Raw genomic sequence first — 15,937 nt, 5'->3', positions numbered from 1 at the left:
TGGCAAACTCCCAACTACCACTACCTGAGCAACCACTGACTGTGCAAATTATTTAACTTAAGCCTTTCCTTGGCTTCTAGAAATGTGAGATTATCTTCAAGCATTCTTCTTGCTCTGAAATCCTAAGTAAATTTTTATATATTAAGTCAATAACTTACTCACTAGGGTGAATATTAATAGGAAACATAGAAGAAGCTTTGTTTAAAGTGAAAAATATTTTTAAATACAAGTAATCACTCCTCAAATAGTCATTCCATAAATCTTCCTTCCTAAATACCAGCTTCTCTTAAAGTGAAACTCATTTAAATGTCTCTGCTTTTCCTGTATCAGTAAGTCCAGAAAATCTAAAATGTAAAGGTCAATAAACTATGGACTTTACGGAAAGATTAAATGTTAGTTTTAAAGTAAACACGGAGTTGGAACATTTCCAATATTTTCATTTTGCTTTAGTGGTTACCAAATGTTATTTGGACCCAGAATTCACTCTGGAGCATAGATATTAGACATGAAGGCTTTTGAAGGAAAAATCTGACTTTTATCGAGGAATCTGACAATGGAAGGAAAAGGAACTATATTGCAATTGGACGAATTAACACAGTGAGGCACTGTAGTTAATCTCTGGCATTGGGGATTTAGCATTCAAGGTTTAGCTTACTCTTTAATAATCCTAAAGTCCACATCATGTAATAATAGATCATTTTGCTAAAACATTAATTTCCAGAATCCTGTGCCCCAAGCAGCTGGCATGTGATCCCAGCACCCAAATTCCGCGGCAGCTTCTTCTGTCCTTCACCTGTTGCTTTGGAGGGTGTACTCTCATATGCACTATGTTGAGTTTTGGAATTGCATGCTGCTATGGTAATTAATAATTAGATATTGATGAAGGTCTCTACTGTATTTTTAAGAAGAAAAAATAAATAGATTTTTCCAAGATAAATACTTTTTTTTTAAAACAGTGGCACAAGCTACCATGGATAACACAAAATTCCATAGCCTGCTGGATTCAGTGTCAGTTTAGACTCTTCCCATTGCAAGTGATAGAAACTCAACTAAAATTGGCATCAGCAGAGGGTTGTGGTCTGTTGTTGAAAAGCCTCAGGATGATTTTCAGGCTTGCCTTGATCCAGGAACCGAAATGATGTTATAGGGATGCAGTTTCTCTCTCGGTGTTGGCTCTGCCCTCACTGTGTTGGCTTCATCCTCATTCTCCACTCGGGAGCTCTCTGGGCACTCAGCCTCCCAGGCTGCGTTCCAGCAGAGGAGAGAGCACCTCTTCTAAAACCTCCTCTGTGAGTCCCTGGACTTGCTGATTCAATCAATCTGGGTCACTGCCCACTTCTAATTAGTCAGGACTTGGTCATATGTTCCACCTGTGGAGAAAGAAAGGCGTCCCACGCAAGCCACAACCCCCCTGGATTGAGTCATGGAGAAATAGTTCACCAAGGGGAATTCAGGGTGCTCTGACCCACAGGAAGAGCAAATTCATGATGAGCTACCAAAACAGTAAGTGTTGCCAATGGATGTTTAAGATAAAACTAAAGTAACTCGGGACTTGTGTCTACGAGAGAGAGTTGGATCCTGAACAAATGTAGTTTCAGTATTGAATTCTCCCTGCCTGGAAAGCAAGGGGAGGTCCTAGGGCTCTGGTGAAGGGAAGTGTTCCAGGAACTGTGGGAAAGTGTGGCTGCTCTGTGGCTGCCCCCAAAACTAACACTCCTTTAGTACCTACTGCTGCTCTCTGTTCAGAAATTTAACTGTTAATGTAATTGTCAGTCCACATTCTGTGTCTGAACTTACCACCGCATTTTTCACTGAGCCAGCCTTAAGTGCTTCCAGATTTTTTTTAAATATATTTTTATTGATTTCAGAGAGAAAGGGAGAGGGAGAGAGAGATAGAAACATCAATGATGACAGAGAATCACTGACTGGCTGCCTCCTGCATGCCCCCCACTGGGGATCGAGCCCGAAATCCAGGTATGTGCCCTTGACCAGAATTGAACCAGGGACCCTTCAGTCCACAGGCTGACGCTCTACCCACTGAGCCAAACCAGCTAGAGCAGTGCTTCCAGATTTATTCGTTAATGTGTTTATTCTTATATTACTAGCAAGACCCAAGAGTGCCTACGTTTATGATATGTTTGTTTCCATGCTTTACAAACACATCTTAGGATAAACAGTCAAGGCCGAGCTAGTGTGGCTCAGTAGTTGAGCATTGATCTATGAACCAGGAGGTCATGGTTCAATTCCCAGTCAGGGCACAGGCTCCGGTTGTAGGTTTGATCCCCGGCAGGGGGTGTGCAGGAGGCAACCCATCAATGATTCTCTCTCATCATTGATGTTTTTATCCCTCTCTCCCTCTTCTTTCCTCTCTGAAATTAATAAAAACATTTTTAAAAAGGACAAACAGTGCCCTAACCGGTTTGGCTCGGTGGATAGAGCGCCGGCCTGTGGACTGAAGGGTCCCAGGTTCGATTCCAGTCAAGGGCATGTACCTTGGTTGTGGGCACATCCCCAGTAGTGGGTGTGCAGAAGGCAGCTGATCAATGTTTCTCTCTCATCGATGTTTCTAACTATCCCTCACCCTTCCTCTATGTAAAAAATCAATAAAATATTTTTTAAAGGATAAACAGTAAAATAAATTTTAGGGGAGAATTTCTGAACTAGCATTATTAGGCTATGTAGAACACCAACACTATTCTTTAACACTTCTGCCTGGACCAGGAAAACTTAACCTGGTGTGTGCATTTTTTCTGAGAGTCCACTGGTATCTCAAAGGGGTCAATGACTCGAAGTATGAAAAACTACCCGCCTAAGCCCAAGCAATGCAGAACACTATTTGCCTGTCTCTCCAGGAAGGCCATGGGACATGAAAGAGACAGGTTGTGCAGACAGATTTGGAATTGACCTGGCTCTACTCTGTGATCTTAGGCAAGTTACATACATAGTTTCTCTTTGCCTCATTTCTCTCATTTTTAACATAGGGATAAAATAACTTCTGCCCTGGCTTGTGTGGCTTGGTTGCTTGGGCATCATCCTGTGCACCAAAAGGTTGCCAGTTCAATTCCCTGTCAGAGCACATGCCCAGGTTGTGGACTTGATCCCCAGTGCAGGAGACAGCCAATCCATGTTTCACTCTCGCATTGATGTTTCTCTCTCTCTCTCTCTCTCTCTCTCTCTCTCTCTCTCTTCCCCCCTCCCTTCTTCTCTAAGAAAAAATAAATAAAAAGAAATATTTTTAAAGGATTGTGTAAGAATTAAATAATATAATTGATGTCAAATAATATCATAACTGTAGATACTTGGCTTTCATGTTTGTCTCCCCTGAGTTTTCAAACTGTTTCAATATAACTAATCCACAGTTCATCCAACCCCAATATGTCAGTCACTGCTCCCCTCCCCCATATATTTACATAATGAGGACTTATGCACCTGGAATTTGAGATTAAAAATTAACAAGTAGCCCAGCCAATGTGGCTCAGTGGTTGAGTGTAGACCCACGAACCAAGAGGTCACCGGTTTGATTCCCAGTTGGTGCATGTGCCTGGGTTGCGGGATCGATCTCTGGTAGGGGTCATGTGGGAGGCAGCCGATCGATGTTTCCCTCTCATTGATGTTTCTATCTCTCTATTCCTTTCCTTTCCTCTCTCTCTAAAATCAATAAAAACGTATGTTTTAAAAAAAATAACAAATAAGATATATTTTATTTAATCACATGTATATAGCCCTGACTATGTGTTAAAGCTGTTATTATATATTTTACTAATATCAATCCATTTAATCCTTGTAATAATTCTACGAGGTAGGCTCTATTATTATCCTAATTTTATTTTTTAAATATATTCTTATTGATTTCAGAGAGGAGGGGAGAGGGAGAGAGAGATAGAAACATCTATAATGACAGAGAATCATTGGTTGGCTGTCTCCTGCACACCCCACACTGGGGATCGAGCCTGAAACCTGGGCATATGCCCTGATGGGGAATCGAACCGTGACCTCCTGATTCATAGGTCAATGCTCAACCAGTAAGCCACGCCAGCTGGGCTATTATCCTAATTTTATAGATGAGAAAACTGAGGCTCAGAGAGGTTAAGTCACTTGCCTAAGGTTAGACAGCTAATAAGCATTAGGTTTAGGATTTGAACCCTAAGAATCTGATTCCAGAGTCCAGGCCCTTAAACTCTTTGCCATTTGCTTTTCATCTTTGTTGCTCAGTTGATATTGAAGGAAGTACTGAAAGAGAAAAATAATTACCACCTTTCACATTTGTTAAGCACCTACTGTGCTAGGGCTTTCCCATCTATTTCTTTCAATCATTTAATCATCATTAGTACTTTTAAGAATGATCATAAAAAGATTTTTATAGAGTACTTAAATACCAAAAATCATTTCATTTAATCCTCTAACAGCCCTGTGAAGTAGATGCTATTATTATTGCCATTTAACAGATGAAGAAAGTAAAGGTTTAAAAGGTTAAGTAACTTTCCCAAAGTCACATCGATAGTAAGTTATAAAGCTGGGCTTCAAACCCACGTTGTCTAGCTCTAAAACTCTTGTGTTTAACCACAATACTCTTCTGTCTCCCTGACCCTGTGTGGCAGGTATTAGGATGCTATTATTATTAATAAAGCACATGAATATTTATTCAGAATCCATCCAGAGGATACTGACCACTGACACTATTATCTACCACTGTGAAGATAGGAAAATGAAGCCACGGAGACTAAATAGATATGATGCTGACCCAACGAAGCATCAGTCTAGTCACTGGGAAAGCTAACTGCAGGTTAATTTGTGGAGCAAATGAGTGTTTCCTTTGGAGTTTCCAAATGCTCTTTCAAACCTTTTTCTCTCGTCCTAGTAATTCTGATTCCCCATGGTGCTATTAAAAAAATAATATATTCTCTCCAAATTATTATGGCTCAGTTAAGAACTCAAAATGGGTTAGAGAGGATATAATGAAATATAAATGTGGAGTTCTAAGAATGCTAATGCTGTCAGCAGACAGTTCAAAGGAAGGAATTTCAGTTAAATAAGAATGTCTAACATTTTGAAGAACTCCTACCACCCAGGGCAGAACAGTGGAAAAACTAGAAACTTTGAGAGAACTTTCTAATTCAGAAATTAAGAAATATGAAAAATATTTTAAGAACAGACAACTCTGAGAGTCTGATCTAATGGTAATAAATATCCAAAACAGTTTAATTTATAGAATTTCTGTTGACCAAGACCAGAGATGTTATGGTTCCAGTAACTCCTAGATGGTCAGGTTTGACCTAAAATGGAAAGGAGTAGCTAGTAGCAAATACCATGTAGTTCACATTATTATATTAATTCTCACAATTACCTTGCTAAGTAGCCATTACCAATTTGTTTTATGGATGAGGAAAAACCTAAAAGAGTACCTAAGTCTCTTCAGTAGGAGGTAGAATTCACACCTAGTTCTATCCGATTCCCAAGCCATGCTGATCCCCCCAGAGCAGAAAAGAGCATGCCTCTCCCAGGATCTCAAAATCCACACCAATCATGGGATACAAAGGTGAACTACCAAATGCCAGAGTGAGAGAAGGATAGTCAATGCAAAGGAGAAGGATAGTCAATGTAAAGTTAATGCAACAGTACGTGCCTGTCACTTTATAAGGTATCATGCCCCTTAAACAACAGCCCTTCTAAATGGCCCATTGGCTGTGCTGGGCTGTTTTCTGGAACACTGTCTCCTACTCAAGTGATCTAAATAAGATTCCTGGACACTAATGGGGACATGCCTTCCAATGACCTCTATGACATCAACATCTTTGGATTCTTTTTCTCTGGTATTGACAAGTGTGACTTTTTGTGCTCTTGGAGATGTAGGTTCCAAGGTTTGAGTTTGGGTTTAGGAGTAAGAAAACCATGTCACCCAGATTTGGATATTTATGAGTCATCAGGCAAAAGAACTGTGATAATGTCACTGCTTATTAGCAGTTCATTACAAGGTCCCCATTGGGCTAGTTTTATATTAAACAAATAAAAAAGAGTTCCAATCTTTTAGACATGTTTGCTGAAATAGTTGCAGATGATATGATGTCCATGGTTTGCTTCAAAATAATACTGAAGGAAGGGAAGATGGGCCATGAGTTTATATCAGTTGAACGGGGTGATAGGTACTTAGGTGTTCATTATATCACTCTCTCTACCTGTATATATGTTTAAAATATTCTATAATAGCCCTAGCCAGTTTTCTCAATAGTTAAAAGAGTGTTGGCCCACAGACTGAAGGGTCTCAGGTTCAATTCTGGTCAAGGGCACATCCCTCAATTATAGCCTCGATCCTGGGCCCCCGTCCAGGCACATGCAGGAAACAACCAGTCAATGTGTCTCTCTCACATCAATGTTTTTCTTTCTCCAACTCTCCTTCCATTCTCTCTAAAAGTCAATGGGGAAAAAATATTCTCATGTGGATTAACAAAATAATCCTATATAATAAAAAGCTAATATGCAAATAGACTGAACGTTGGAACAACTGGAACAACCGAATAACCGAACAACCGGTCGCTATGACGTGCACTGACCACCGGGAGGCATGTGCAGAACATGGCGGGCGTCGACCACAGCAGGATGGTGGAACAGGTGAGTGGGGGCACCAGATCAAGGTGGGGTGCTTTGGGGAGCCGATATAGGGTTAAGCCTCGGACTGACCTGTTAGCAAAATCACAAACAAGCCTTCTTCCGAGTCTTAAACAACCCAATCCGAGAGGTGGCTGCTGGTTTTCATGCGCTGTCATTTAAAAAATAAAAATGGGGGAATTTGCCAGAAGCCGGTCCACCCTTGCTGCTTGACACAGTCGCTGCAGGGAAGAAACATCTGCACAGCTTACGTTTCAAGGGACCTGGCGTATATGACATATGTTTGCTCCCCCTTCTTAGCGCTATGTGTTCTAGCCAGGGCCACCTCTCTGAGAAAGGACTTATGAAGAACTTGGACTAAGACTGTTGGCAATAAATTTGGGACTTGTTGGGCCCACATCCCCAGGGGTCTGCCCATCAGGGAAAGCACCAAAGGCTATACCCCTGGAGATCCACCGACACAGGGCAGTCCCAGGGAAGGCAAGCAGCGAGCCAGGGAGGACATAACCTTTACTGGGTAGGATAATCTCCTTCAGTCACTTCCTTGTAGCCTATCAGTAGAGCAGTGACCTTGGAATAGCCCTTGTAATGGAACACAGAGATTAACCTAGACAAGATTAAAATCAACAGAACTAGATAGAGACAGAATTTTTGGCAAAGGTCAGATAAGAAACAAGGAACTGCAGAACGTTACCCAAAACATACCATGATGTGATTATAGAGGCATGCTTATAGGATCAAATATAGATGATACAGGAGAATAAAAAAAGAACCTCGCTATGCTGATCAACTGAACGCTGTCTCCGTGTCATTCCTTCTTCACCGACTCCCTCCACACCTTTGGGAACCCCTGGACCTGCTGGAGCTGGACCCCAACAGGGTGCCTGTCTCCTGCACGCCCCAAACTGGGGATCAAGCCCACAACCCGGGCATGTGCCCTTGACCAGAATCAAACCAGGACCCTTTAGTCCACAGGCTCTATCCACTGAGCAAAACCAGCCAGGGCTCCTTTGTACTGCTTTAGTGCCTCCTTGAACCCTTTCTATTTGATTCCTCACGATCTCTAGGGTTGCTATTATCAGGGCAAGCCTCTGGTGGTTACTGAAAATTCTTGGCTCCCGCACGTGTTACAGTACCGCCTGGCGCTCACACCTGCTGCCGGCGCCAGCCCCACTCGTACCCACTGCTGGTGCCCGGCACCATCAGCAGTTGCAAGCGGCGGCTGCTGGCCCTGATCACCCCTCAGGGCTTCTTCACCTCCCCCTGCTCCTGAGGGGAGATCGATTGGCCCGCAGCCGCCGCTCACACCCACTGCCAGCACTGGAGCCACCACTCACACCCGCTGCCACTGTCCGGGGCTGGTCCCAATCACTTGGTGCCATCAGTGGGTACGAGTGGCAGCTGCCGGCCCTGATCGCCCCTGAGGGCTTCTCCACCTCCCCCTGCTCCTGAGGGGTGATCTGGGCAGCAGCCGCTGCTTACACCTGCTGACTGCACTGGCCCCGCTAGCACCCGCTGCTGGCACCAGGCCCCAATCACTCCGCACCTTCAGCGGGTGCAAGTGGGGCCAGCGCCATCAGCACGTGGGAGCGGCAGGAGCGGGGCTGCCGGCAGACAGGAGACCGGGGGCCGCGGCAGGAAGGGCCAGGTGGGGGCACAGAGGATGGGCCAAGACCTGTCCCTGTGCCTACCGCAGCTTTGCAGCCCACAGTTCCTTTCAAGGTGCACAAATTCGTGCACTGGGCCCCTAATAATAATAATGTTCTATAATAAAAACACTTTAAATACAATCTTACCACTAAGTTTTTGTTTATAACATTCTATCAGTCTGCTATGCACTTCCTATTTTGTTTCTAAAAACTCAGGTCACATCTTCTCCTCAAAAGTCATCATTTCTTTAAAGCACATATTAGAAAAGGAGAAAGGTTGAAAATGAATATGCTAAGCATCCATGTTAATAAGTTAGAACATATAAATGTGTTGATGTGAGGGCAAATATATTTAAATTATTTTGATAAAGAGATCGTTTTTTCTAATTTACATTGCTAAGTTTTTTTTACTTATTTTACTAATTGTTAAATAACATGCCTAATTATGAGAGAAAACTGAGTATAGGAAGGTTTGATGTTTTATTTTTTCAAGTAGGAAATATTATTGTTAACATAAAAACATTCAAACCTGTAAAGAATTTTCGTGAGTTTATTTGAGCCAAACTGTCCACAATTGCCAGGAAGCAGAACCTCAACGGATTGAGATAATGCTCCAGAGAATGGCAGTCTTTCAACTTGTTTTAGACATTGTAATCAAAGGAAGAGAGTAGGTGGGTTACATGAAATCCATTGGTGATAGACTAGAGAGGCAGGAGAGAGCAAAGTGGGGAAACCCTTGGGATTGGATAAAAAGTAAAATGATAGACACATACTTAGGTGGGTGCAGGATAGTTAACAGTCAACAATTAATGATAACAGTCAATGATAACAATAACAATGAAGGAAGTTGTGGTATCTGTTCTGGCGCCCAGGCACATTAGGTTGTGCCCCAAGGGGTCCAGAAAAAGGGAAGTTACAAGTTACCCAGACATTTCAAGGATATGTTATCATAGATGCAAAAAGGCTCAGTTAAGGTAAAAATTAACCTCATCAGGGAAAATACCGGCCTAGGACATAACTACCCACCATAACTGCTTTTAGTTAAATTTTTAATTTCAGACCATCCTTTGTGGTTACTTTAGGTCTTTTCTTTAAGTTTGTAAGACTGCCAAACAGGCCTTCCCTGAGCTTACAGGTTAGCATGTGGCCTCTTTTTTTTTAATCCACAGATGTATACTTTCTAAAGATACCAACTATATCTCATAGAGTTTAATTATTAAAAGCCAACAAGATTAAAATGATGCAGGAACTAAGAGAATTAGTTTATACATTTTTATAATGTCATAAAACCAAGAATAAATCTATATGTTTTTTCTCCTTACTTAATTCATAATAGTAAAACATAATAAATTAATATTGTTTATTAATTTGAGGATGACAAAAGGCCAAGTATTCCTTTAATAAGTATGTCTGCCTAGGTGTGTACTTAACTTTGGTTTTCAGCTTTCAGGAATAACTAAATAAGAATCACATATAAAAATTCTGTAATAGTTCTAATCAGCTTTTTGAATCATAATGAAACTTCTCCTATACATTTAATTGAAACAGGAATTTTAGGGGTAAAACAAGACAGGTTTTGGAAATTTTAGAAATTTTGGAAATTAAGAGGACCATGGAAGAAGCACAGGGCTGCAGAGCAGCAGAAGGTATATTTCCATAGAATAGGGAAGCTGAAAAGCTGCAACAGGCACATTTCCATAGAACAGCAAAAGGTCTATATTTACAAAATAAAGAGAAGGAAGCCCTTCATCCAGAAGGAGAAGGAGAAAGCCCAAAGGGAATAGGAAAACAATAAGGAAGGAGGGAGGGAGAACCTCATATGTCCCATGTGAGGTTTGACCTTTGAGCCTAGGAGTTACTATAGTAACCAGTCTAAGGGAATAGTGACCAATCAGAGGGGATATCAAGGCATCAAAATCTGCAGCTTTTATAAGCCATAGGGAAAAGGAACTCAGTGAGACCCTTTCCCGCTCCCTACGTGAGGGTTCATTCTATGGGACTCTTTCCCCCTCCCCATGTGGGAGTCTGTACTTTTCTTTAATAAATTTCCACCTTTGCTGTACCACCTTCTGTCTATAGATATTCTTCGACTCCGGCGGACAAAGAATTCGGGTTCCAGTCCAAAAATTCCGTATCATATGAAGAATAAAAGTATATGCTGTTCCTAGTAAGCCCTGGCCTGTGTAGCTCACTTGGTTGAGTATCATCCGTGCACCAAAAAGTTGCCGGTCTAATTCTTGGTCAGGGCACATGCCTGGATTGCAGGCTAGATCCCCAGTGGGGGGACTGCAGGAAGCAGCTGTGTGATGCTACACTTTCACATCAATGCGGATCTCTCTCTTCCTCTCCCTTCCTCTCCCTTCCTCTCTCTCTCTCTAAAAATCAATAAAATTATTTTTTAAAGTATATGCTGTTAAAATTGATCAGTGCAGAATCAGGCAGGATAACAAACAATAAAACTGTATGATTTACAACAACAAAGTTCATTTATAACCTAAGCTACATGCACATTGTGTCTGGCAGAACAGAATCTGCTCCTCATAATCACTCAGGGATCCAGGATGAGGGAGCAATGACCCTCTGTGCCAGAAGGAAAAGAAAGCTCTGGAGAATTTCACATGGGTGAAGGTGACACTTTACTTCTGCTCATAACTCATTGGCCAGAAAGAGTCACATGGCCTTACCCAACCCCAAGATTGCCATAAAATGCACTCCAATCTTATGCCTGGAAAGGAGGCGGGAAGGGTGGAGATTTGGTTAACTGTATCAATGATTTTCATAGTATGTTTTAACTTTTATTGAATAACACATACCAAACTTAAAATAAAATTGTTGACTTTTTTTATAGATTATAATTCCATTTAACATGAAAAATATAAAAGTATCCTAAAATAATCCATTTTGCATTTAAAATAACCACTGTCACTAACCTCTGCTACTTCAGCTCTTCAAAGATGCTTTTCTTCCCAGATAATGACACATACTATAGATAAGTATTGAGAATAGCTGAAAAAAAATTGCTTGTATTTAAATATGTTGGAAGGGAAATTGAGGGTTCAATATTTTCTTCAGTGCTGGCTTTGTTTTCTCTCACCACTCTCTCCAGTAACAATGCACTTCTTAACCACAGAGGATGGAAGAGACATGATGATTAAAGGAAATTTACTCCCATACTCACACTCACACAATATATCTGATTTCAGAAAATCACAACAAATATCCAATTACCATGTTTCTAACAGCCATACTTCACCCAGGAAAAGACAAGAAGCCTAAGAGCGTATAGTGCCTTCACTGATCATTAAAGGAAGCTTTCCCCAAAGCATGTTGAACTGTCCCTTGGTTTGTCATGGAGGATTCTACACCCTGGATAAGAGATATACCTGTCTTTGGTAAAGTGAGAAAATAACTATTGTAAACGCAGAGGTAGAAGAGAAGAACCTACACAATTTTAGGAAAGAGTATTCATTGAGAATCTGTAAATTAATTTACTTAAAAGAGTAAATATCCACCTGCCTCTTGGACTATGTCACACAATAAGAACTTGAAGTTGATGTGAACTTTAATTCTTGCTCTATCTAATGGCAAGGAATATGTGCCATACAATATGATGGATACTGAAACTGCTTACAGAGGAGGCTATTTCACCACAACCTAGAGTAAGAAGTATATTTTCAATTATGATCCCATACACACATACACATTGTTTCATGAAACAATAATTACCCTTACTACATGTGATACACTCTGATATCCTCTATTCTGATGTCTTTAATGCTGGTCATAAGCCACTAAATTGATTTCATAACCAACTAATGAATCATAACCCACAATTTTAAAACACTGAGTTATAGAAAATAGAAATATGTAAGGCAATCCCTGATTATAAGAAGTGTCTTTAAAGAAGCCTTAGCTTGAAGGGATAAGGGACAACTGAGGTCTAGAAGTCAATGTCCATAGTAGGTTAAAATTTACTCTGTTTTATTAGTTTGCCCACCCTACTATTCACATTTTTCCATTGGCCAGTTTCTGAACCAATATCACAAGCTTGCTGTTTCCAACTCTGTGGTAAACTGAAAAATTTTCCCCAAATTTATCAGGTCCTAATCCCTGAATCTAAACTACTATATATAGAAAAAGGACCTTTGCATATATGAATAAATTAAGGCTCTTGAGGTGGGGAGATTATCCTGTATTAACCAAGAACACCCTAAATGCATTTACATGTATCCCTGTAAGAGGGAGGCATTAGGAGATCTGACCCACATAAGAGGAGACGGTGATGTGAAGAGGAAGGAGAAAGAAATTTGAAAATGCTAGCCTTGAAGACTGGAGTGACAGGACTCCAAGTCAATGAAGCTGGAAGAGTCAAAGAACTGATTTTGCCCTAGAGCCTCTGCAGAGAGCACTGATTTTGGTCCAGTGATACTGATTTTGGACTTCTGGCCTCCAGAACGGTGAGAGAATAAAGCTCTGATATTTTAAGCCACAGCAGGCTCAGGAAACTAATATGAACCCCATTAACATGACCTAAAGAGAGTCATAGTGCAACGTGCCCAGAGCACATGGCCACCTGTAACTTTATACTTTACTATGTTTTAAAAGAGAGTTATGGTAATTTTTTTTTAATTTAAAGAGTTATGGTAGCTTACAGAGATTCACAAACATACTGATAACAGAAATAATAACTAGGTGAAAAGAGAAAAAAACAAAGACAGCCCTGGCCAGTGTGGCTCAGTTGGTTGGAGCATCATCCCCTACACCAGAAGGTGGTGGGTTCAATCCCCAATCAGGGCATGTGTGGGAGGCAGCCAATTGATGTTTCTCTCTTTCTTTCCCTCCTTCCTTTCTCTAACATCAATTTTAAAAAATATATTTTTAAATATATTTTTTAATTATTTTCAGAGTGGAAGGGAGAGGGAGAGAGAGGTAGAAACATCAGTGATGAGAGAGAATCTTTGATTGGCTGCCTCCTGCACACCCCCTACTGAGTATTGAGCCCACAACCCCAACATGTGCCCTTGACCGGAATCGATCCCGGAACCCTTCAGTCCACAGGCTGATGATGCTCTATCCACTGAACCAAACCAGCTATGGCAATATATTTATTTTTAAAAACCACAAAGACAGATATATAAAAGAGAGCCAGCAACAAAGTTTATGCAAATCTATCTATATATATAAACAGGGAATATGCTAATTAGCCAAGCATCACGACAGCTCAGGAGGAGCTGCATCATAACCACTCAGGAGGAGCTGCTCGCACAGATGGCCTGGAGGGGACTGCGTGCTGCCCCTACCCCAGTGGCCACGGGGAAGCTGGGGCTGGGGGCGGGCCAGAGTGGAGACACAACACACAGGAGCACCTGCCCCCACCCCAGCGGACACAACGCAGTGGCTGGCGCTACACGGGTCAGGCACAGATCCCGGCCGGCGGGGTGCCTCCTTGCACAATTTCAATCGCGCCCTGGGCCTCTACTATACATATAAAAGCCTAAGCGACCATTACGACCGGACTACTGGCCAGTAGCTATGACTTGCACTGACCACCAGGAGGCACACTCAATGCAGGAGCTGCCCCCTGGTGCTCAGTGAGCTCCCACAGTGGGCTCACGGCTGGGGAGCATAGCTGAGGTGGCACCAGCCTCTCCCGCCTTCTCGGCAGCGCTACCAAGAGGCTTCGATGGCAAACGCAGCGGGACCGGGATGAGTGGGAATGGCATGGCACCGGGCCCTCGCTTGGGCTCCTCCTCAGCTGCCTGCCACTTGGTTCACTACTACATCCCTCAGGGAATGTCAGACTGCCGGTTTTGGCCCAATCTCCACAGGAGATTGGGAGAGGGCACGGGCCAGGCTGAGGGACCCCACCGATGCACAAATCCGTGCACTGGCCCCTAGTATACATATAATAGTTCTTGCCATTAGACCAAATTTGGCTTTGAACTTTCTAACAGCCAACATGCAAAGGTAGCCTCCTTGTTTACATGATTCAGTGGCCATTAGATAAAAAAAAAGCCAACTCCACAAGGTGAAATTTCTATCCAGAACAGTTTTTTGGACTGAGCTATGCAAAATAAGATGAGGGATACTCATTATACCATGTATAAATATAACTGCAGTAAACTTCTTACAATAGACCCAAGTTTCTATCGCTACTTACTAAATCATAGGAAAATAGCATGTCAAAACATTATTTGAGCCCTGGTTGGTGTGCTCAGTGGTCAGAGCGCGGGCCCACAAATGGCTTTGTTCCAGTCAAGAGCCTGTACTTGGGTTGCAGGTTCCCCATCCCAGTTGCAGCAAGTGCAGGAGGCAACCAATTGATGTGGCTCTCACTGAAATGTTTCTCTCTCTCCTCTCTCCCCCTCTCCTCCCTTCCGCTCTCTCTACAATTAGTGGGGGGAAAAATCCTCTAGTGAGGATTAACAACAACAACAACAAAATTTGATTAAAGCATATTCTATAGAACAGATTAATGTCAAAACATAAAATTCAATCAGAGGGAAGAAGGTGTCAATAGAATGAATATCTTCTAGGTATACGGCTCACTGCTGATTTGCCTTATTTCTAGGGTACATTTTATTTTTATTTTTTAAAATATATTTTTATTGATTTCAGAGAGGAAGGGAAAGGGAGAGAGAGATAGAAACATCAATGATGAGAGAATCATCCATCAGCTGCCTCTTGCAAGCCCCACACTGGAGATCCAGCTCCCAATGGCTCATGTGCCCTTGACCAGAATCTACCCGGACCCTTCAGTCCACAGATCGACACTCTATCCACTCAGCCAAACCGGCTAGGGCTCTAGGGTACATTTTAGAATATTTATGAAAGGCCTTGAATAATTCTCAGAAAATAAGTACATGTTCAATAAATGTTTCATACAATGTCTATGGGATGTGACTTGCTTGAAAGTAAATTTAATAGGAAAATAAATACCTATTGAGTTTCTACTATCTCCCAAGCGGATCTGGGTGACTACTGAGGAGTCAGATAAATATCCCATCTCTGTCCCTGAAAGAAGCATCCAGGCCAGTGGAGGAAGAGGGCCACAAAGGGCTCCAAACAGCGCCCCTAATCCAGGAAGGGAGTACCAAGAATGGCCTCCTGCAGGTGATACTAATTGCCTATTAGAGGATGAGTAGGTAGGCGGAAGGACAGGTGTATGGCACCCCATGTGGAGCCGAAGACTTCAGTCCCTAGAGTCAAGGCTTAGGATGGATGAAAAGAGAATAACACCAAAAGAGTAAAAGAAAAAAAGAAAGTGCATTTCATCTTCCACCACAAGGCACACACAATAGCCACTGCTTCAGAGATCTGGGGGGCAGCTGTGTAGCCACTTCCAGCAAAACACGGTTAGCGAACCTCGCAGGACCTTACAGGAAAACTAACCTTCCTTCCTTACCCCGGACCACCTAGTCCTCAGTGCTCCGCACACCCGGAGGAGCTAGCCTCACTGCGCAGGCGCCAGGTCTGGCGCTAGTAGCGCCGGGTCTTCCACTAGGGTTCCCCTCTAGCCCCCAGGCTTTCGTTTCTCTACTGCTCTCCGCAGCGGTTTCTGCCGAGACTTGGAGCCGGGTTGGGGGCGGGCCTTCCGGTGGAAGGGCACGTGGGAGAGGAAGGTCACAACTGGGTAAGGCTGTCCGTGACTTTGTGGGGGTCTGTAGAGCGGTGTGGGCGGTGGC

At 42.5% G+C, this 15,937-nt stretch overlaps 1 protein-coding gene across 1 annotated transcript in view; it reads left to right on the top strand.

The window, feature by feature from the left end:
- Window positions 1-15,786: 15,786 nt before the first annotated feature.
- Window positions 15,787-15,937, top strand: part of MRPS33 (mitochondrial ribosomal protein S33) — a 9,654-nt gene continuing 9,503 nt past the window's right edge. The window contains exon 1 of the mRNA XM_005875015.2: window positions 15,787-15,885. The gene's annotated coding sequence lies outside the window, so the exon portion shown is untranslated. The remainder of the gene's footprint in view (window positions 15,886-15,937) is intronic.

This window comes from Myotis brandtii, unplaced genomic scaffold (assembly GCF_000412655.1).
Source record: "Myotis brandtii unplaced genomic scaffold, ASM41265v1 scaffold455, whole genome shotgun sequence".
NCBI classification, from domain to species: Eukaryota; Metazoa; Chordata; class Mammalia; order Chiroptera; family Vespertilionidae; genus Myotis; species Myotis brandtii.
The sequence above is the reverse complement of the archived record's forward strand: the minus strand, read 5'-3'. Positions and strand labels throughout refer to the sequence as shown.